Source organism: Dendrobates tinctorius, unplaced genomic scaffold (genome assembly GCF_039654945.1).
Source record: "Dendrobates tinctorius isolate UK_male_01 unplaced genomic scaffold, ASM3965494v1 ptg000082l, whole genome shotgun sequence".
Classification (NCBI taxonomy): domain Eukaryota; kingdom Metazoa; phylum Chordata; class Amphibia; order Anura; family Dendrobatidae; genus Dendrobates; species Dendrobates tinctorius.
In genome coordinates this window covers 7,687,152-7,711,112 of record NW_027361750.1, presented here as the reverse complement: position 1 = coordinate 7,711,112, position 23,961 = coordinate 7,687,152, and the positions used below count along the sequence as shown (strand labels likewise).

At 42.8% G+C, this 23,961-nt stretch overlaps 1 protein-coding gene across 2 annotated transcripts in view; it reads right to left on the bottom strand.

Annotated features, from left to right (window-relative positions):
• Nucleotides 1-11,288, bottom strand: part of SULF1 (sulfatase 1) — a 264,486-nt gene extending 253,198 nt beyond the window's left edge. For both annotated transcript variants that reach the window (XM_073583862.1, XM_073583863.1), the window contains exon 1: nt 11,071-11,288. The gene's annotated coding sequence lies outside the window, so the exon portion shown is untranslated. The remainder of the gene's footprint in view (nt 1-11,070) is intronic.
• Nucleotides 11,289-23,961: the final 12,673 nt, after the last annotated feature.

Sequence of the window (23,961 nt, the reverse complement as noted above, 5' to 3'; positions counted from 1 at the left end):
AAACTCCCCTCTCCCGCTCTCTGACCACAATCTTCTTTCATTCTCTATCAAGAACTGCCAGGCTGCTCAGGTCACCCCCACTGTCCATACTTATAGAAACATACAGGCCATTAACACCCAGAAACTTATGAAGAACTTGCAGTCTTCATTGGCCCCTATCTCCTCCCTCTCATGTCCGGATTCTGCATTGAAGCATTACAATGAAACACTTCAAAGTGCCCTGGATGAATTTGCACCCCCTATAAATAGAACACCACAACGCAGACGGCGACAACCCTGGCACACGGTGCAAACACGTTTCCTGCAGCGGTGCTCCAGGTGCGCCGAACGTCTGTGGAGAAAATCCAATCTACACGAAGATTTCATCCATTTTAAGTTTATGCTTAGAACATACAACACTGCCCTTCACCTCTCCAAACATTTCAACACCCTCATCACCTCACTGTCCAATAACCCGAAACGTCTCTTTGACACTTTTCATTCTCTACTCAATCCAAGAGTACAGGCCCCAACCACGGAGCTCCGAGCTGACGATCTGGCCAATTACTTCAAAGAAAAAATTGACCAGATCCGACAGGAAATTATCTCCCAATCACCTCATACCATGCACCGTCCTCCCTCCCCCACTGCATCTAACTCACTCTCTGATTTTGAACCAGTCACAGAAGAAGTAAGCAGGCTCCTTGCATCTTCTCACCCAACTACTTGCACCAGTGACCCATTTCCGTCACAGCTCCTTCAGTCCCTTTCCCCTGCTGTCACCCCTCACCTAACTAAAATATTTAACCTCTCTCTCTCTTCTGGTATTTTTCCCTTCTCATTTAAGCATGCCATCATACATCCACTACTTAAAAAACCATCCCTCGACCAAAACTGTGCCGCTAACTATAGACCTGTCTCTAATCTTCCCTTCATCTCTAAACTCCTGGAACGCCTGGTCCACTCCCGTCTTATCCGCTATCTCTCAGAAAACTCTCTTCTCGACCCTCTCCAATCCGGTTTCCGCTCTTTACACTCCACTGAAACTGCCCTCACTAAAGTCTCTAATGATCTGCTAACAGCTAAATCAAATGGTCATTACTCCATGCTAATTCTCTTGGATCTCTCTGCAGCATTCGACACTGTGGATCATCAGCTCCTCCTCACTATGCTCCGTTCCATTGGCCTCAAGGATACCGTTCTCTCCTGGTTCTCCTCCTATCTCTCCGACCGCTCCTTTACTGTATCTTTTGCCGGTTCCTCCTCCTTTCATCTTCCCCTTACTGTTGGGGTCCCCCAAGGATCGGTTCTAGGTCCCCTCCTCTTCTCCTTGTACACTGCCCCTATTGGTCAAACAATCAGTAGATTTGGTTTCCAGTACCATCTCTATGCTGATGACACCCAATTATACGCTCCTTCTCCTGACATCACGCCAGCCTTTCTAGAAAACACCGGCGATTGTCTAAACGCTGTGTCTAATATCATGTCCTCACTATATCTGAAACTGAACCTGTCAAAGACTGAACTCCTGGTGTTTCCTCCCTCTACTAATGTACCTATACCCGACATTGCCATTTCCGTCTGTGGTTCCACTATTACTCCCCAGCAACATGCCCGCTGTCTTGGGGTCATACTTGATTCCGAGCTTTCCTTTGCCCCCCACATTCGATCACTGGCTCGCTCTTGTCATCTGCACCTCAAAAACATTTCTAGAATTCGACCTTTTCTTACCTTTGACTCTGCAAAAACTCTTACTGTTTCTCTTATTCATTCTCGTCTCGACTATTGTAACTCTCTTCTAATCAGTCTCCCTCTTACCAAACTCTCCCCCCTCCAATCTGTCTTGAATGCTGCAGCCAGGATCATATTCCTCACCAATCGTTACACTGATGCCTCTACCTTGTGCCAGTCATTACACTGGCTACCCATCCACTCCAGAATTCAGTATAAACTTATTACCCTCACTCACAAAGCCCTCCATTGCTCAGCACCACCCTACATCTCCTCCCTTGTTTCAGTATACCACCCTACCCGCGCCCTCCGTTCTGCTGATGACCTGAGATTAGCATCCTCAATAGTCAGAACCTCCCACTCCCGTCTCCAAGACTTTACACGTGCCGCACCAATTCTTTGGAATGCACTTCCCAGGTCAATACGATTAGTCCCCAATCCCCACAATTTTAAGCGTGTCCTGAAAACGCATTTATTCAGACTGGCCTACCACCCCAACACATTAACCTAATCTATCCCTGTGTGGCAGAGCCAAAAGTTTTACCATAACCAGGTTCCCCGCATCATGTTCCCACATGCTTTATGCCTCCATTAGCCCTCTGTGTCTGTACTGTTACACACTTAACATTATGACTGATCCATACAATCAGGGTAACTGTTACCACCCACCTTTCGTGTCTCCCTCTTTCCTCATAGACTGTAAGCTTGCGAGCAGGGCCCTCTTTCCTCTTGGTATGTGTTATAATCTACTGTATGTGATTGTTATGCTGTAATGTCTATTGTCTGTACAAATCCCCCCTGAAATGTAAAGTGCTGCGGAATATGTCGGCGCTATAAAAATAAAATTTATTATTATTATATTATGAGACAAGAGAGGCAGCAAAGAAGGAGACGTCACCGTTAGAAGATGGGAGGCACTGGATCGCGACACCCATCGGACTAAAACTGGTCCCGGACCGCCCCTGGGTGAGTATAATATAACTCATTTTTCAGCTTACATCGGGGGCTTATCTACAGCATTACAGAATGCTATACATAAGCCCCAGATGGCTGTGCCGGCAGCTGATAGGCGAAAAAAGGGGTTACAGATTCCCATTAAGAGAGCTTAGACTAACTTTCATCAAGATGAATAAGTCATGGATCTCTAAGGACTTTTGTACCCCAATTGCAGACTGTACAGACTACGTTATCTTTAGTGTGGCCTTTGTGCTTGATGTGGCTGCTGATGTTGTTAACGCAAATTTGTTGTAATGGCTGGTCTACATCTCCTGGGTTAGCTGTAGTGGAAGACCTCTCGGTCCCAATTATACTGCCATTTCTATTCTTGCAACAGTTATTCCATATAGTACAGCTTACACACACACACACACACACACACCCCTTTAATTTACACAGTCCCTGACAATATAACCTTTGTCCATCTGCATTTATCTAAAGCCATTGACTAATCCCTACTTATTCATTATCATATGACCATACATTTCTAGGAGTTGCATTAGTCTGTGCACTTTTTTTTATCATTGTTTATTTTAATACAAACTTAAAGGTAAGGAGCAAAACATAATCTTAACTTGAGAGGTAGACTTTATTTTACTACATACTGAGAGTAACGGTCATTTAAACTTGTAATTTATCATGCAATAGTACACGTGAATATAAGAACACTTCTAATATATCTGGTCAGAGAAATCTGCTTCTCTCTCTGGATTGATCTTTTCCTCTCAATTCATGGGTAAAATCTGAATTCATTGAAGACAGATTCTCCCATTGAGTCAGATGACAGTTGGTGTCTTTGAAAATTGTATGAATGGAAGGAGGGAAGAACTAGAGACAGACATGATATTCTGTTGCAAGCTCCACTAAAATTACAGTTCTCCATAGAACTTTGAGCACCAAGTGTCACGTCATATTTCACCAATAGGAAAATCTGTATTCGTTGAAGACAAATTTTAGCCGCAAATTAAGATTGAATCAGTTAGGGATGAGAAAGAGGATGACTTGTCTGAAAAATATATATGTTTTTTTTCCACATTTACTATTGTTTTATGAAAGCAAATAAAAGGTTACTTTTGAAGATATTTGTGTAAACGTTGTAAGCTTTTTAAAAAAGGTGCAGTAAACTGAATTTTTTTTTATCTAGCAAAATATTCTTGGTAATACTAAAAAATTACCAGTTGGATTTTTTTTTTTGGTAGGAATCCAAAATCACCAATTTTTCACAGTTTAATCCCAGTTCAGAGAGTAATACTCTTAAACCAAAATTGCCAATTGTTAAATAAGTATGTAGAAAGCTTAGTTTGTACCAATTGTGAATTTTTATGATCAAGTTAGCAAAACTGTCAGTGTCAGAACTTTGCACATAAACCAGAAGACGCGTTTGTTAGTTCATTCTTGTATAATCTATGCGTTTCAAGTTCTCACTTTGAATTTCTGTAACATACCACAAAACCGATAAGCCCAGGGGAGATTATGTATTCCATGGCACTCAACTGCATTTTATCCAGAACAACCGGGGTTAGAGGCACTTTGTAATCTAATAAAATACACCATATGTGATACATTGGGTTACTGACAAGAAACATAAAAAAAAAAAAAAAAGGAATGACAAAATCCAAACCCAGAGTTGTTTCTTTGCCAAGTTGGTGTCAGTCAGCTAAACATTGACATTTTGCTGTGGGTAACTGTACACTTACAAAGTGTTGGTATGTTGCATTGCGTACATTGCCACCAGCACAATTCTGGACCAGTTGCAATAACAGATAATTATGTAGGGGCTCGTCCATAAGGTCGATGAGATCAATGTAAATTTACAAGTTGTATGTCATCCAATTTATCACTTTTAAACAATCATGGCGTCATGAAGACATCAGCTACATTCGCTGGGAAATTCTGAAAATTAGGGCAGAGACACACTGCCGTATTTCTCGTGGGAGAATTGCATTGGAAAACACGCACTGGCTGTATGCTCTCCTGACCTGAGTGTGACAGCTGCATAGTAATCCATCATGCTGTCATGCTCAGGTCAGGAGAGGTGCCAGCCAGTCCGTGCAGTGCGATGCGATGATCGCAGGAGAAATAAGGCATTGTGACTCCAGCCTCATAGGCATGATAATCCATACAAGTTTCTTCAGCTTCAAAAAATCACAGACATGTTCCAATTTTTTATTTTTTTATTTTTTTTATGGACAGGGCAAAAGTGTCCTATTCTGGAGTTTCTGGACCATTGGCATACCTGTGGTTGGCCTCATCACCAAGCAAATTTAGGCACTCCTGTGCCAACTAGGCTTACAATCTATGGTAGAGTAGGTACACATGCTCTATGCCGGTCATGCTTTTACTGGGGCAAAACTATGTCCTACTATGACTCAGTTGCTCACCTATAACTGCTCCACCTACATTAATGTATAATTTTGAGCAAAGGAGCAGCAGTTGTCTGCATTATGTAACATAGAACTGCTCATAATTTTCATGTCACTAACCATTTAAAGAGATTGTCCCATCACGACAAACTAAAGGGAATCTGTCAGCTTTTGCTATGTAATCTGAGGACAGCATGAAGTAGGGGTAATAACACAGATTGCAACTATGTGTCACATATCTTGCTGTGTGCTGCTGTTTACTTAGACTGAAGGTTTTATCATCTGGTGATTGTCATTGTCCAGAAAACAGAATCTACAGCAGCGTGTGTTTGCTAGTCTGACTCCGCCGCTTCCCATGATAAGCAACTCACTGTGTACATGTAAGGAGGAGTGCCAGAGCCGGGGTGCCTTTTACACGCCGGTGCCGGGACTGTCACCCGCGTTGCAGAGGGGGAGACTAAAAGCGCAGGACAGACTCGGTCATGTGAGTGATTTGGGGGAAGGCAGAATATATATATATATATATATATATATATATATATATATTGTGTTGCGCGGGAAAAGAGCCAGGGCCCGCATGGGGGAGCCGAGTTGCGCATCCGGTGCTGCCACTGCTGAGAAGGAAGAGTATCTCGTAGGTGCACAGCACCCTGAGCAACCCGCTGCAGTGGTACTCCCAGCCGATAGGTGATCTGCAGACAGACCTCCGCCCTCCTCCCTGACCCTTTCTGAACTGAAGTCACTGACTGGACCATTGACAGAATGCCAGGAGAGGCACCAGGCCTTAATAGGCCAAAACTGTCATATGCTGGAGCAAAGGCTCACTCTAGCGGCATTTCACGTTGGACCCAGTACCGTGCCAGGCGTGGGAGAGCTGCTAGTTATTCAGAGACCGCGATGATACGACCTGCGCCTCTGTTGTCGGATTGAATTACCACCAAGTAGAGACTCAGTCGAGATGACCCGCTCCGCTTTTGCCGGTGCCACCGTTGGAAACCTGAACCCTCCTATGTCTGAAGTCTACATTCAAATAAGTTTAAGCTCTCTTACCGAACTCTCATTCATCCCTTACCAACCTTGTCATACTCCCAGTCCTATTACTACCCCTCCATGTCCTGTTACTCCCTGTGTGGAGTATATTTGTTGCTAACAGGATTTTATTAACTCTTAACTTCTGTCCGTGGCAACATCCTGCATTGAGATTTCTACAATAATATCTATAGACACATAGCCTTGAGTGGGTGGGGGCAGCTTCTTCAAATCTAAAAAATGTTTAATGACTGCACCCTGTAATCTAACTGATACATCACTGGATACAGGGTCTATGTCTACATCATGATGCTCTAAAATGAGGAAGCAGAAACCTGATGACAGATTCCCTTTAACCCTTTTCCAACATAGGGCGTAATAGTACGCCAATTTCAGACACCCTCCTTTTGATGTTGGCTGTGGCGGTGAGCACACATCTTTACCAGCACATGTCAGCTGGTTTGAACAGCTGGCATGTGCCTGGAACAGCCGCGGGTGGAATCGCGATCCACCCGTGTGTGCTAACCCTTTAAATGCTGCTGTTAAACGCTGACAGCGGCAGTTAACATGTGGTTCCGGCAATCAAACCGGAAATCCGCCCATCGGTGACCACGTCACATGATCGTGGGTCAACGATGGGTTGGCAGAACAACCAAAGGTCTCCTGGAGACCTCTATGGGTGTCACTTCTGGCTTGCTGTGAGTACCACCTGGTGGTTGGCGCTCATAGCAAGTCAGCAGTTTTGCTACATACAGGAGTTCTGATCATCGCCTGTATGTAGCAGAGATGACGGGTTAAGCAGCTTCTAGTCTCCCATGGAGACTATTCAAGAATGTCAAGAGTAAACAAAAAAAAAAAAAAAAAAAAGAGAACCTAGACATGTTTGGTGTCTATGAACTCGTAATGGCCAGGAGAATCATAGTGGCAGGTCAGCTTTAGCATTTAGTGAACATAGTAAATAGAAAAGCAAAACAAAGACAACAAAAAAAAAACAAAAACAAAAAAAAAACTGGGATTGCACTTTCACAATTTCACCGCACTGAATTTTTTTCCCCCGTTTTCCGGTACATGACATGCTTAAACTCATCCCGCAAAAAAACAAGCGGTCACATGGTTTTTTGACAAAAAAAAAAAGTTATGGCTCTGGGAAGAAGGGGAGCAAAAAATTAAAATGCAAAACCAAATATACCACTGGTCATTAAGGGTCTGAAACCATGGATAGATGAAGGGCTGCCTTACATTTCTCCTAGAAAGACCACTACTGGAGGAAACGTGGTAATACAGATGAAAAAAAAAAAAAAAATCATTAAAAGATAATTCAAATGAAAGGTAACCCACATGGTGGCATAAGTTAGCATAGCAACAGATCTCTGCTCCAGTCAATAAAGTGCGTTAAATGAAGTAACCTCAATGCTTAATATGACACTTAGAACATGCTTGGAATGATTTACATGGTTAAAGAGGATAACTAGGTATACCATACACTTAATCCTCCAGGAAAGTACAACTTGAATGTTAAAATGCAGAACACACCATCTTTCTGATCATTCTTCATGTGCTTATCTTAATTTTGCTGTGTTACTTTACTTCGATGTCAATCTCTGGGAAACAGCAGAATGCTCTCTGAAACCAAAGACATCCTTTCTAAGTAAGATTGACAGAGGCTAAACCGCTAATAATGTGATATCACGAATTGAAATGCCAGCATCCTTGAGACAATGTTGTGCGCTGAGCTGACACCAACTCGCGCTCCCAGGTATGGACGGAGGAGTTCTTTACACATGAAAATATCTATAGCGCCACAAAACCCAACTAAGCAGCCAAACTGGAGAAAATAAAAGCCTTAATTATCTGTACACCAAAGGTGAATGTTGTGGAGAGATCCGAGCTTCTCTTATAACAAACTCATATCAATCAGTGAACAAGGTCACATTTCATTGGGGTCTGGGATTAAGTAGCAATGCTTATCATTATTAACCATTGTTTGATGGAATTTCTAAATATTTGTCTGTAAATGTATCTTAATTCATGACAAAACCCACATGTTGTTAAATTTCAAACTATTCAAGCTGATCATGTCCTAATCTGGCATTTGTGAGCACAAAAGGTAAAGATGATCAAGATTTGGAATAAAGGATTTGGCTTTAAAGCCATGTTCACATCTTGTGGATACGCTGCAAGTTTTCAGTAAGATTTTTGGGCATAAAATCCACAGCATCTTACAGTATCAGCTTTGTGATTTTACTGAATCTCGTCCAAACACAGCAAAGAAAAAAAAAAAATCTCCATATGTTTTCCGTTTGGAAATTGACCCACAATGCAGATTTTACATTTGCAGCATGTGAATTTAAACAGCAGAATTTCACCACAAAGGTCGTATTTTCCAATGCATAACTGAAAACGGCAACAACGGCAGGGAATCTACCAGCAGTGGAAGTATGGACCTCTTGTGGTCTAAGAGCAGCAAGTGGAAGGGTTCTTTTTCTCTTTGAATGGTAGATATTGCATAAATCAAGTATGGGATTTTTTTGCACTTCAAGTTTTGTCCATGTAAAGATTAGACAGTCATTTTCTATATTATTGCTAATGTTACTATGCAGCCTCTCCATTAAAAGGAAAGTGTCATGGAAGGCTTTTTTTTTTTTTTCACCTCTGATAACATTTGTCATTTTCCCTTACATTGCAATCAGAAGCCGCCCCTGAGCCATAAAGAAACAAGCCCTGACACACCAAGGGAAGTGCATGCAGGTAGATCCAGTGACAGGCAGAGATAATAGAGCTGAACTACCTGTGCAGCTCAGGTAAGAGGTCACAGTCCATGGATTCCCACAATGCGATTTCTGAATAATGAAACCTTGGGGGTTTGGGAGCACTGTCCCCAGAGAGGTAGATCTTAGCAGACATCAGCCAACCACATACACACAATACTAACCTAGAGATGAAAGACACCAGGTAGCAACACTAAACTGCATACAATTCACTACCATCAAAGCAGATCTTCACAGCCAGCCCAGGATGGGAAAAGCCCAACGACTGGAAGTAGATGGGACACATTGTTATCCAGAATTTACACTTTACAGGAAAGTAAATAAACACATAATGATGACTGCCTCTCCTGCCTGACTATACGTGGTCTGGGGAAGAATACTAATGATGTGTGACACCTAGACACCAGCCATTTCCTCTCTGCCCAAGCATCATAACCATGTATTGGACTCTGTAAGGATCAGTCACTATCCTCCAGTAGCATCAATCATGAAGACGACATCACTGAAACACACCAGGCTTAGGGAAGAGTCAGCAGCATTTACAGAATGGTTGGATAATGATCGCATGCAATTATCAATTACAATAGATCACAGCTCTTAAATGGGCAAATATTATCGTGTACAAGATAGAGTGGTATGCTGGGTGCAAGTCTGTCATCTGTCACAGCCGGCATCTTTAGATTCAGCAGGTCCACATCAGAAATCTGAATGAACTTAGTGTGATATTACAATGAATGGGTTTACATAGGACTGCAGATGAACCTGCTAGATTATCTTAGATCATATTGCTCTCAGTGGGGAAAAAAACAAAACAAAAAAAAACAAACCAAGTAGGGTGTGTGCACACGCTGCGGTTTCTGCTGCGGTTCCACAGCGGTTTTTGTCCTGCGGGTCCGCAGCAGTTTTTGCTGTGGTGTACAGTACCATTATTCTCTATGGGAATACAAAACCGCAGTGCAGACGGTGCAGATTTTTCCGCGCGGTTTTGAAACCGCAGAAAGAATTGACATGTCAATTCTTTCTGCGGATTCCGCTGCAGTTTGCCATCTCCTCCATTGAGAAGATGAAAACCCGCAGGGCAAATTCGCAGTGTGTGCACGTAGCCTTACTCTGTAGTTATGATACCTTTTAATGGCTAACAAAAATAAAATAGATGTTACAAAGCAAGCTTTCCAGACTTTTTAGGTCTTTTCATCTGGCCTGGTATAACAGAGTATCTGAAGAAACACAAATATATACACACAAAAAGGCAGAATAAATACCTAACACAGTACCAGACCTTTTTTTTTTCCTTTCAGCCATTACAATACACATACAAGTCAGCTCTTCTACCTCTATCCAGATGCAGTAGATTACAATATTATCTGCCCATTGCATAGTTCAATAAATTAGATTTACATGGAACTGCAGATAATTCTTCTGCATCATTTTAACCCAACACACAAACAGCTCTGCTACATACAGCTTAGCCATTTATGTAGATGTAGTAGAGTTAGATTTGTCCCAAATCAATGTAATATCACAATGGGTGTTTTTATATTTACATAGGGCTGCAAATGAACCTGCTGTGTTATTTTAACTCAGTACACTACACATAACAAGTCGGCTCTCTTTCGTCTATCTGGATGTAGCAGATTCCATATTACAATAAAGTTATTGTTTTACATGGGACTGCATTTTTTCTAACAATACACAAACATGCATTTGGCTACTCATGTAGATATCTGCGTTTGTCCCAACTCGGTGTAACATCACAATGCTTTTTTACATGGGACTGCTGATCTACTTTCAGTAACTCAGAGATGCACAATACGAGGCACAGAAAAGCAGCTGGGAAAGTGACAGTCACACACACCAGCAGGACAGCCCATCATACACTGTTACTGGACTGTCTGCTGTGGAACAATATTCACAGGACCCCACTTTGTTGTTTCTTGCTGTATCCTCTCTATGAAAAGTTACAGAGTCCTGACAGCAGATTCACCTCCTTAGTGACAAACACTTGTGAATCATTCAGGGAGCTCGCCTTTAACCCCTCAGTGCCTGGGCCAGCAGGTAAACCGAGCCTGCGTGTATGTAGTGCACGTCCTCCCCCCAGAGCACACAAGACCCTGGGAACACGGAGAGGAGACTGCCCCCGCACACACGCAGCGGTTACTCCGCCGGCACCGCCTGCAGCAGGAGCTAGAAGCCATTGCACCCACCTGAAGCAGCAGCTTCTCCCGGGGTCTCCCCTTCACTGGCAGCAGACCACACAGCTCCAGCACTGCAGCCTCCCTGCTCTAATCCCCACTCCAACGTGATGACACTCTCTAACCCCAACCATCTGTTGAGACACGTCCTGCAGCACTCCGCACACTCTGCCCGACCCAGCACTGGGGCAGCGGTGTCTCCTCTCCTGCAGGTCTGCACACAAGTAACCTGAGCTGGGGAGAGGGGAGCTCTATAAGAGGGTGAGTGGGAGGGAGGTGCTGGCTGGGGAAGGTACAGAGGGTGTGATCACATCTGATGGCCACTTGTGCTCATTCTCACTGCCATCCCCTGGGACCACTAGGACCCTTTACCACTGAAATCATCGCTTTATAGTTATTGGGGGGTCATTTCCTGAGAGGGGCACACTTTTTTTTGATGCACAGTTTTGGGGGCAGATCTAGGGTAATAATAATATCCAAGTAGGGGGGACTCAGCATCTTCTCTGGGACTTCCTGCTGCTCCCTGCAGTCCTATGTAATCTGGTCCATTCAGTGTCCAGACACTACAGGGCTCAGCTTCTGTGACTTGGCCAAACACTCATTAATATCTATGATCTGTACCCAGCAGTAGATGATGGTGAAGAGCATTGACCTCTAACATAACCCCTGGGAAAATATTACAATTTGAGAATTCTCAGTGGTCGATACCTTTTAATGGCTGAAGACTCTAGAAGTGTAATATTTTTCTATTCGATGGCTAACATGGTACGATCATCTATCTTTCTCCTTTATCACAACTCCTTGTCACTTGTTACATCGATACAATCTCTCCTGATGTTTCCTGGCTATATCTGTTTCTAGCAAAACTGTGAGATCCATCAATATGGACATCAGCACAAGTGGGAGCAGAAATAATGAGTCGTTACGCAGCTCTTCCATAAGCTGATATAGCTAAGAAAAGTTTAATTTTTTTTTTTTTTTTTTTTTTTTATATATATATAGGTGGATTGTGGTGATGAACCAGTTATGCAAAGAGTTAAATGTGAACATCAGCTCCGCCAGCAAAGTTCTCATTGTGAATCAATGGAAGGAATCATCGGTGTATTTGTAGGTAAGCGCAGCACGTGCGCCCGGAAAACGGTTAAATGCACCGAGAAGCAGCAATTGCTTTGAAGGAGGAAAAAAAAGAATCAATTGGACTCATTTGGGATCCCAGGAGTTGCTTGTCTGCCCCTCGCACATCACCACAAGCATTCACTTCTTTATTACTGCTTGAACATGCTGCAAAGAGAAGGGGGACAATGGCAGCCAGCAGGATTTCATGTAGCAACACATGGCCGCTGCATGCAAGTTCACAGTTCAGTTAATTGAAAAGAAAAAAAAAAAAAAGGAGAGGTGAGTAATAGAATAATCATGAAGTTCTTGCTGCCGGCATTGGGAAAGGGCTTTAGTTAAAATGGCATTTATATCAGTTTAACAAAAACGGAATCAGTAATCAAATCAGAAACTAAAAAAAATATATAAATGACCTGCGGCCAACTAAATAATTCAGACTTATAAAGAAAGAAGGAAATATAGATGCATCCAGGTTTGACTCTGGTTCAAGCTATGATTGTGATATTACAAAGTGTTTCCATTTGGTTGAAAGTAATCTGAATAATATTTAACTGAATTGGGTATCATGATGTACAACCCCCCCCACCACGGGTTTGGCAGTGGGCGATGGATTGACATTCTTCATGGTTGCTTAATCCCCTCCTCCGTACCTCCTCATCTGTAGCACAATTCCTAAATGAAGAATTCCTTACCTATAAATAAAAAAGCCCAACCATAGGAAACAGTGTGCATCTGTATAAATATTTATCTTATTTGTGTATATATATATATAAAAGTGAATGTATGTATGTATGTATGTATGTGTGTGTATCACCAACCAATCACGAAGCATGAGAGTGGGATGTGGATGGAGAGCTGGGCTGCGGACGGATACAGCAGGACGGTGCATGGACAGCGGGGCTGTGGAGGAAGAGAGCAGGGCTGTAGAGGGAGAGAGCGGGGCTGTGGAGGGACAGCAGGACACGGATGTAGAGCATGGCTGCGGAGGGATAGAATGGGACGGCGGGTGGAGAGCGGGGCTGTGGAAGGAGAGTGATGGCGGGTGGAGAGCGGGGCTCGGAAGGAGAGAGCGTGATGGCAGGTGGAGAGAGGGGCTGTTAAGGAAGAGAGTGGGACCCACAGTTAGGTACTATGCCCGGGCAACGCCTGGCTCTTCAGCTAGTATATATATATAATGTTAAATTATGTATGCTATTTACTCTTGGGGCAAAAATGTGAGAGGGGACAAATTTGGAAAAAATTCAGCCGTAGTTTTTCTGTATCCACTAAACCAGATGTGTAGAAAAGCAATGGTGGATACGAAACTGTTGGAATATGTTTGGTGCAACAACTCCATTCCTGTCTGAGTGTTTAGTTGCTAGATTTGTATGCTGTTTGTAAAGTTAGAACAAAAAAAAACTCCCAGGGAGAGCATGTGACTGTATTTCTTGTATTTCCTGTCTGTGTATGAGAGAAGCAGCAGCCTGCTGTAGATGCTGCACAGATAGAGACACACAACTGATTTATTCCTGGTCTATTAAGCTTATCATATATTGTTCCTGTTTGTTCCTGAATAGAGAAGCTCTGTTGTCACAGGCTTGGAGAGTATCATGCATAACCGCTGCCAACAGAAACTCTAATGGCCTGTTATGTTAGCAGGTCCCTGGTGTCCCGCTGGTATTCATATGTCATTATTGGGGATGTCATCGCTGGATAAAGAAATAGAGACTAGCTATGTTTAAAGAGTAACTATTGTTTTCCTATTTATTGCATAAATCAGCACTACACAAGAAAAAAAAGTACTTTGTAACATGTCTCATCACAAAGATCTCATTCTTTCTCTACCAGAACTGGTCATTAAAGGGGATAAGCTGGAAGTTTAGAAAAAAAAAAGAAAGGAACTTGCTTACAGAAGCAACCACCTGTCTGTTGTACCCAGCGCCAGTCTTTAACTGCTCCTGCCAGAGATTCAGCTTCTCCCTGTCAGTTTCTCTTCCTGTTGACAGAGCGGGAATACTGGTGTCATGCTCATTGACAGCTATCTCTCTGCTGCCTAACTGGGGGAAGCCAGCTGTCAGTCAGTAGTCCCACCCTGTCAACAGGGAGAAGATGCTACTTTGTTGACCGGGAGTAGGTGCATCTTTGGCAGGAACAATCAAAGACTGGCGCTGGGTACAACAGACAGGCAGTTGCCTTTGTTAGCAACTACATGCCTCTTTTAAAGTCCCAGATAGCCCCTTTAATTTTCAAAATTCTCAATTCTCTGGTAAAATCTGTTTTCAGTGAAGACATATTTTTAAATGATTGAGATAGGAGATGACAGTTAGTGCTCGTAAGACTCTATGTGGAGGGGAGGAGGAGCTAGAATCAGAGCTCCTGCCTCCTCCTTCCCTCTCCCATCTGTATAGATTCTTATCAATAGCAACTGCCATCTCCTATCTCAGAGTACTGTAACAATCTGTCTTCATTGAATATAGATTTTCCCCTGGAATTCAGAATTTTTAGAATGAATGATGAGTTCAGCCGGAGAACGAAGCTGATTTCTTTGATAAGTTATATTACACAGTTTCTTATTTTCACTTGTACTATTGATTTATGAAATAAAATGAACTCTTTAAAATATCTTTGCCTGGATACCACTAAAGTTTATTCACATGTTTCTGGGGATTTTGTTTGCAAAAAAAATGTTGCTTTCTTGTTTGCCTACATTATTATTATCATTGTTTATTATTGCATAGATGTAAATATGCACACTCGGCCTATGTTTGTGTGCAAAATTTATGGAAAGATGTTTTTTGTCATGTTGGGGCATACAGAAACCATGTAGACCGACTCTTGCAACAAGTAACAGTCGTTGTTTGTGTTTTTGCTTCCTAGAGCAATGTCTTGTTTCTTTGTCTGGAAGCGGGGAGCTCTCGGATGACGCACACGTTTACTGTCCTCGAAACGCGACACTTTGTGCATATGGGAAAGAAACAAAAGCATTGGCATATCAGCAACTCCAGGGACTGCTGATTGCCACCCTAACCCAACAATTCCAGCCACAGTGTCTGCTGCTAATAGTAGCTTCAGTATATTGTGCAACAAATTCTAAAAAAAATAAAAATAAAAGATCATTGTACCATCTGGTGGGATTGGCATCTAATTGAGTCCAGAGACCTCTAACACATAGATTACCCACTGACAAACACAATGCATTTAGCATTTCTGTCTTTATTTTGAGCGCATAATCGAATGGTTAATATACAGTATGTGACTCAAAGGCACAACCTGAAGTTTCTTGGTCGCAAAGCAAAATCGTTGACATTTGTAGCATTGGTTGTCTCGCTTAGACCTTTGGTGTGAATGTCAGACCACCAGGTACCAGCTATACAGTTGAGTACAGGAGTATTTGGACTATTTCATAATATATTCATTGTGCAACGAATACATTTGGGCCTGTGAAGATAGAGGGGCTGTGTAAAAATGGCTGTAATTACTAAACTGTTAATGCCACATTTTTGGAAAACCTCATGAATTACTGCTAAAGACTACAGTTCCATCACATCTTGATGGCTTCATTTTATATCAGTATATGAGTGTACAGATATCTATCTCCCGGCCTTGGCCATGAGTAAGGTCTGTGGACCGAACTGTTGGCATGAATCCTGTACAGACACTTTTGTTGCATTAAAAATACGCTTTGACTTGCAACACATTTGAGCCATGGTACTTCTATTCTAGCACTGAGCACAAAATCTACTCTGGCCATTGAGTGCCCACCATACCTATTTCTACAGATGCTTGGTGGGATGTGAACCCAGGACCCCAAGGCACCAGTGCTAACCACTGAGCCACCATCCTGCCCATATTATAATTTTTATTTTCTATATATTCATGTCTTGTGTACGTGGGGGAAGCCACATTTACCAGCAGTATATATTCAGTAGGAATTTGTGGAACATCTCCGCGCTGCCGCAAGGATAAATTCCAAGAGATTGCCAAGGATTCAAAGTGGTTTATTCAACGCGTTTCGGGGCTCCTATGCCCCCTTCGTCAGGAAATACCACATATCGTATGGTACCCCAAAACGCGTTGAATAAACCACTTTGAATCCTTGGCAATCTCTTGGAATTTACCTTTGCGGCAATGCAGAGATGTTCCACAAATTCCTACTGAATATATAATTTTATCAGGTCGTGGATCGACCTGTGGATCTGCAGCAGCCGCCATCTCTACAGGCTTGTATCTCATCCTCACCAGGTGAGCAATTTTCTTGGTGTATTTACTCTGTGTAACGTCGATAAGACCCTATTGCGCTTTTTATCTCTCCTTTCTCTTCGTAACATTTACCAGCAGGACATATGTAAGCAAACAATGCTCTTAAAACGGCCATAGCAATCAAGATGAGCAATAAGTGACTAATCGGTAAAGGGAAACTGTCATGTCCCAAACCCTAAAAACCATCAGATATGTGATTAATCTGCAGGTTAAAAGCGTTCTAAAGCACTAAAAGCCCGACTGTTGGGAACAAATTAAATTTATTTCAAAAGGCAGCACTTGGCTTTCAGTTATAGTGGCGCGGCTACATTCACCGCTCAGTTACGCAGTGAGTGAAGACTGTAACCATGCAATGGCCCTGACTGACCGCAAGCTCTGCAGTACATCAGTGTAGCGCGTGCTATAAGACAAAGTGCCAGAGCGTGCTTACAGCCACCACGGACAGTGCTGTGAGCAGTGACTGTAGCCACACAGGTACACCTGTATGACTGAAAGCTGGTCTCTCCTGGGAGAAAAGAAGTTTGTTTCCTATTGGTACCAGACTTTCAGCTTTAGAACGGTATTAACCTGTAGATTAACTATATATCTGTGGTTAATAGTGTTTGGTGACATAATAGGTTCACTATAAAGGGAATCTGTTACCAAATTTGATCTATCTAAACTATTAATATGGGCAAACAGGTTATATATAGACTGCTGAGGATAGTGATATCAGTATGCCTCATATCAGATGTGTTGCTGTTGATAAATCCTCTTTTATCACTTTATATAAATGACCTCTTACAGGGTCTGAGGAGCACACTGCCTGGAAAAGAACTCTGCCTCAAGAAATTAGTTTACATGAAGGGAAAGTTACCAGTGTGAGACAAGTAACTAACACAGAACAGGAGAAATGAAATTTGTCTTCTTGCAATCACATCTTTTGCAGCTCTTGAGCTCTGCTGTATTGCAAAAATATTGCTTCCCTGTCTACCTGTGAAATGGAAGCTGAAGCTTTCAGAAGCCTGCAGATGTGTCAGGTATAATCACACCCAGCTCTGCAGTGAGATCAGAAAAGCAGAGAGCGACCATTACACATCACATTGGGTAAGCTGTTACCCATTACACGTCACACTGGTAACCATTACACATCACACTGGTAACTCCCTTTCATGCAAATCAAGCTCTGGAGGCAGAGTTATCTTTCAGGCAGTGTCCTCCCCAGAGCCTGGAAGAGCTCATTTACATAAGGTGATTATTTCTCAAAAACAACACATCTGATATGAAACACACAGGTACCACTGTTTTCTGCATTCTGTAACCTGTATGCTCATACTAATAGTGTAGAAAGGTCAAATGTGGTGACAAATTCCTTTTAATTTGTATCTCAAGGCATGTATATCAATAATACTGAACAAGTATGCAGCAGCTTAGGTCACTAATAAGAAGTGGGGGCGTTTTACTGATAGAGCAGCATGGTGGCTCAGTGGTTGGCACTGTTGCTTTGCAGTGTTGGAGTTGTGGGTTTAAATCTCAACAAAGTTAACATCTGCAAGGAGTTTGTATGTTCTCTTGTTTGTGTGGGTTTCCTTTGGTTATTTTGGTTTTCCTCCCACAAAGACATTCTGATCGGGGATGATTTCTACGAAACTCTTTGGAAATTAATGGTGCTAAGTAAGCAAGAAAAAAATAATATTTCCAAAACAGAGAGGAAAATCAACTATATTTACATATGTGGACATTACAAACATGCTAAACATATTTAGCAGAGCATATTGTCCTCATTGGGTTAATTGAGGCTGACAGACAATTGTCCATCTGACAGCTGCCATGTTGAATGTCAGGGACTCTGCCTTGAACACCAAGAGTTTGTTTCTCGTTGGTTGACAAGTTGCTGAGGAAAATGTACAACATTCCTGCACAGCTGCTATCATAAGTAAATTAAGTTTTATGAGAATTATGTCCAGCATTTTATAACTTCCTCAACCACAGTATTGTGCAGTATCGTTGTGTCTATTTTGGCATAAAATGTCCCATCATACCTACATGGAGGTACGGTACATGTTTTCATTTAGAAGGTACAAAGTGTAGGCAATATCCCAGTGTATAGGACTTTATAACTTGGGAGAATTTAGTTGCTTACTGAAAACAACTCTTCCTATATCAGACATGACTTATAGATGACCTACAATGTAATGGATGACTTATGGATCCAGTACGTTGTAGGTCATTCATTATAACTCCTTCCCGACCTTGGACATTCCCAGTACATCATGGTTGGTAAGTACTTACCGGTCTTGGAAGTACTGGGTATGTCATGGCTAAAATGCATCACCGCGACTGTAGTTGCAGTGATCGTATTATGTTGCATACTGTTTCTATTTGAAACAAAAAACACTATATCATGGGAATCAGAAAAAAATACCATCAAGCAGCATCTTGGTGTCAGGCATAGAAATCTACAGTATCAGCTATACCTCCTGATGAACCGCTACGGCGGAGAAACGCGTCGGGTTTCCCTACATACATGATAAGTGACCATTTTTTTAATTCGGGTTATCTAATTGTATATCCCTGAGGTGGGACTATGTGTACTCATTATCATGCCTTGCAAGCATATTATGGGTCACAGAATATCATGATGTGGATGTAATGTTTTTTTATTTGTATATTATTTGTCTGGGATCCTGCACCAGTCCTAGGGCATTTTGATTATTTCATTCCTGCACTATCTGGACATTGTTTTCCCTCCTGTCATATTAGGGACTGTTAGGGAAGAGAGGGACAGCCCTCGTTGAGTGGGGGCGCCAAAAATCGTACTTTTAGGCCTCATACCCATTGGCGATTAAAAAAACGGTCCGATCTCTGGACTGGAAAAAAGGGTGGAGTGTTATGCCAGTGTCATGCGATTTCTATGCAATTTTTTTATTTTTCCATCCATTTTTCATCCGTTTTTTTTCCCAACAACTCTTTTTCTACAGTCATTTACAGGACCATTTACAGTGTTCTATACCACAGAATGGTGATGTATCCGTTAAAAATGGATGGAAAACGGATGGTCTGTTTTTGGTCCGTTTTTTTAATCGCACCCATTGATTTCTATTGGGGAAAATCGCTGCAAATCGCAGCATGCTGCGATTTTTTTCTCAGACCGATTTTGGCTGAGAAAAAAAATCGCAAGTGAGATGTCACCCATTCACTAACATGGGTCAGAGTGCAATCCGATTAAAAATCGGATTGCAATCGTCCGATTTTATCGCCAATGAGTATGAGGCCTTAGGGTGCCAACCTCCACAGTCAGGCAGGTATCAGATAGGCTGTATTATAGGGCTGTGCAGCATTTCAGATTAGGTCTTTTTTGTCATTGTGGCATTTGCCAATAATTCACTGGGAAGGTGTTTTTTAACATTTATCTGATTAAACTGTTTTTTAAGGGGATTTGCATGCTGTTTCTAAAGGCCCCGTCACACTAAGCGATATTGCTAGCGATATCGCTATATCTGATACTTACCTCCGACCGTTCCCCCGCTGGTTATCGCTGATCGCGCGAGAACCTCCTGGGCCGTTTCTCGTCGTCAGCTTCCTCCTGGGCTTCCTGCTGTGGAGACGAGCGACGCGTGGACGTGGGCGGTAGGACGTCAGGATCGCCTCGTCTGACAGGTAAGTAGCGACCCCTGCGATATCGCTGGTGAGATCTGCCTGTGTGGCAGCTCACTAGCGACCACTTAGCGATGCACCAGCGATCCTGACCGCGTCATATCGCTGGTCGGGATCGCTGGTGCATCGCTAAGTGTGACAGTACCTTAACAGCAGAGCACCTGGACTCATTCACGGAGGGTTTTGACGCCCCATGCAACTATAATCTTTGAACAGCCAATCCCAACATTTTCAGTGTATGAGGCAATTTCATAAAAAAGCACCGATCGTAGACTGGAGCATAGCATCAACAGCGTCACCAGGCCCAGTTTTGAATGGTGCGATCGGACAATGATGTTGATTACAGCAGAGTGCACAGAGATCTCAGTATGACCACCCTACACTTCCTCATTCTAGATTTGGACATGTGAAGAGTGGTCATACTGCTGCTCTGTCATGCTGTGCTGGGCCTTATGGTGCCACATACTTTTTGAAGCCGCTGCCATTACTGCTGAGGGTGTTCCTGTGATTCCTGAAAGAAGAAAGAAGTTCTTGATCCATTCCTGAACCCTAGCTTTTTCCTAATCCACCCCAATCCCCTCTCTCCCCTTTTCCCACTTTTTTTGTCTCTCCCTAACCCCCTCCCCAAAACACCTACTGCCGCCAAGTGCTATCAGTACTTAGTCGGTCTATTTTTGGCAGGTTTTTTTTGTGCGTGGGCCCTGCAGCCGCCGAGCTCTGAGCAGTAATGCAAATCACTGATCAAGGTCCGTGCTTGCTGTTTTCCAAGACTTTATTTATCCCTGCCTATTTTCCCCATCCCATTTTGCACAAACTCCGTGTGTGCATCCTGCAGCTACCAAGCATTGACCAGTGATACAAATAATTGATCAGCGTTTGTGCTTGCTGTTTTCTAGGACTGTTTTATAGGCTGTTTTCTTTTTTGTCCCTGTGCATTCCATCCTCCCTTTGCACTACCTCCATGTGTGCGTCTTGCAGCCGCCGAGTGCTGATCAGCAACACAAATCACTCATCGGCACTCATGCTCGCTGTTTTCCTGGATTTTTTTCCCTAACTAATCCCTTCCCTTTGCACCACTCTGTGTGTGTGTCCTACAGCCGCTGAGCTGCGGATCAGATGCACAGATGACTTTTTTTCCTATCTATTTATTTCATACCATTTTTTACACCACATCCGTGTGTGCGTACTTCAGCTGGCGAATGCTGGTCGATGACAAATCACTGATTGGCCTCCGGTTGTTGTTTTTTTGTGTGTGAAAAAAAATTGAAAAAAAAATTATTTAGATTAGTTGATAGGACAAGATTATGGACAGTAAAAATATGCTGTAGTAATCTGTGTCTGCTACAGTATTTTTACAGAATTTAGTAAGGGTAGGTGTCAGATACAAAAGCGTAGAAAGAGTAGCAAAAAAACAAACATTTAGATTAGTTGATAGGACTAGATTAGGGACAGTAAAAATATACCGCAGTAGTCAGCGTCTACTAGAGTACTTTTTACTGAATATAGTCAGGGTAAGTGTCAGATAACGTGGAAAAAAAGACTCACATCTGTGCGTGGGTACTACAGCCATCAAACAACACAACACTTATCGGCATACGGCTGTTGTCTTTTTGTGTATGAAAAAAAGAATAAAAATATAATTTAGGTTAGTTGATAGAACTATATTAGGGATAATAAAAATATACTGTAGTATAGTGCAGAAAAAAAAGAATCCCATCTGTGTGTGCATCCTACAGCCATCGAGTGCTGATCACCATCAATACATCACTGATCGGCATCCGGTTGTTGTTTTATTTGTGCTAAAAAAGAATAAAAAAATAATTATTTAGACTAGTTGATAGGACTAGATTAGGGACAGCAAAATATACTGTAGTAATCTGTGACTTCTACAGTATATTTTACTGAGTATAGTCACTGTTAGTGTCAGATAATTGGGAGCGCTCAGCAATTTTTTTTACTGATGTTCGTATGGCAAGTTTGTTTTTTTTAAACAAATTTTTATATTCTTTTATTTTTATATTTTTACTTCATGATTCTTTTTTTCTCTTGTAAATAGAAAAAGTTTACACTAAATCACACCCACACACACCTGAATAACATTTGCACTGTATACAAGAAAAAGTATCCCGCTTGTTCCAATCACAGTATTAAGCGGAAGACGCTTACGCTTTCCTTACCACAGACACTGATAGAATGCCACCTTCCTTTATTTTTCATCCTCCTCCTTATCCTCTTCCTAAAGTGATACTGAACCGCCATGCAGACACCCCAGGACACAAAATGAACCAGTGCACACCGTTACTGACACCGTATGGACCTCACCTCCCCGAAGATTATAAGCTACAGATTCCTGATTTTGTGGAACAATCAGAATCCAATTTGACACCACCGTTTTGTGAACCTAATCGTGGGTGAGACAAACTTGTACACCCAGCAATTTTTGCCCCAAAACACCACTACTTCATTTTTTAATTCGACCCCTGTAGATGGATAAGAAATGAAGATGTTTTCATTTCATTTTGGGACCTTGCTCTTCACAGGGGGTTAGTGAAGAAGCCACAACTTCGGCAATATTGGAATGTTGATGTTTTATATAACACTCCAGTGTTCCGCATGGCTATGAACCATAAACGCTTTCAGGCCATCTCCAAATTTTTGCATTACAACTATAATGCATGGTGTCCTCCCCGAAATGACCCCAACATTGACTGACTTTTCAAAGTTTTGACGGTTATTGAGCACTTCAGCAACAAGTTTGATGAGATGTATGTTCCCCAAAGGGACATCTGCATGAATGAGTCCCTAATAAATTTCAAGAGGAGGTTCCAATTAACTCTAATTAAACTCTACAAGCTATGCGAGAGTGCCTCAGTGTACACCCACAGCTTTAGAGTTTATGTGGGTCGCCCTCCCAGGGCTGCGGGGTACTCGGTACCGGGCCGGTGTCAGTGGGATGTGTCACAGCAGCGGTGACCCGGTCCGTGGCCCTGGGCACCCAAATCCATGGTGGTTTGTGATATAGTTTATGTGAACAGTTCGTGACGCCACCTGTGGTGTTTGGCAAGTAAGATGTTAAGCCAACGCTGCATGCAGATCCACTGGGACTGATGAGATGGTGCAGCAAAGATGGTGTAGCTCCCCACAGGTGAAGCTGTAGTCCCAGGGCAGTGTGGATGTAAGATTAGAGGAGAGGCACAAGCGGTGAGGGGATTGGTACCCAGGTGTAGCGGTGCTGAAGATGTTAGTGCGCAAATGAATGGAGGACACTAGGGCTTGCAGTTTCAACGCTTTACTCACAGTTCGTGGTACATACTGGTGCCCGTTTCCGTGCCATGTCCTCCGGGGCAGAGACTCAGCCAACCTCCCGGGCAAGTCAGGGCTCTCCTCTCCAACACTCCGCCAACATGTACCTTTCCTGAACGACTCCGCCAATGCGCCTTTTAGTGTGAAGTTCTCCAGTACCGTGGTACTCTGGAGTTCCTCCTGTCAGATGTTCCTAGCAATTCTAGTCATATGGCAGACAGCTGTAGCCTCTGTCGGGGACCCCTTTCTCCGGAGTCCTGGCTCTCTATTCTGTTGCTATTGTGCCCCGAGTCTAAGTTGGGAATAGTGCATTTACAGCCAACTACTCCACCGGTGTCTGCTGCAGAACCATAATTGTCCATACAACCTCGTGGACCGGGCCCCGGCCTTGCGCTGAGAACCTATAGGCAGGGTTCCTCTTCCAACCCACAACTCCTCTCTGTTCTCCTACTCCTTCGTTCCATACTGATCCTTCTCTCTCTTATGGAAGCTTAGGTTGCAGTTCTACGTCTTTCTCCTTCTGTTCCTTTCCTGTGCCAGCTGGCTCAGATCACTGAGGTAGCTGCAGTACTCCTCCCTCTTCTAGGCATCTCCTTCCTCTCAGACCGG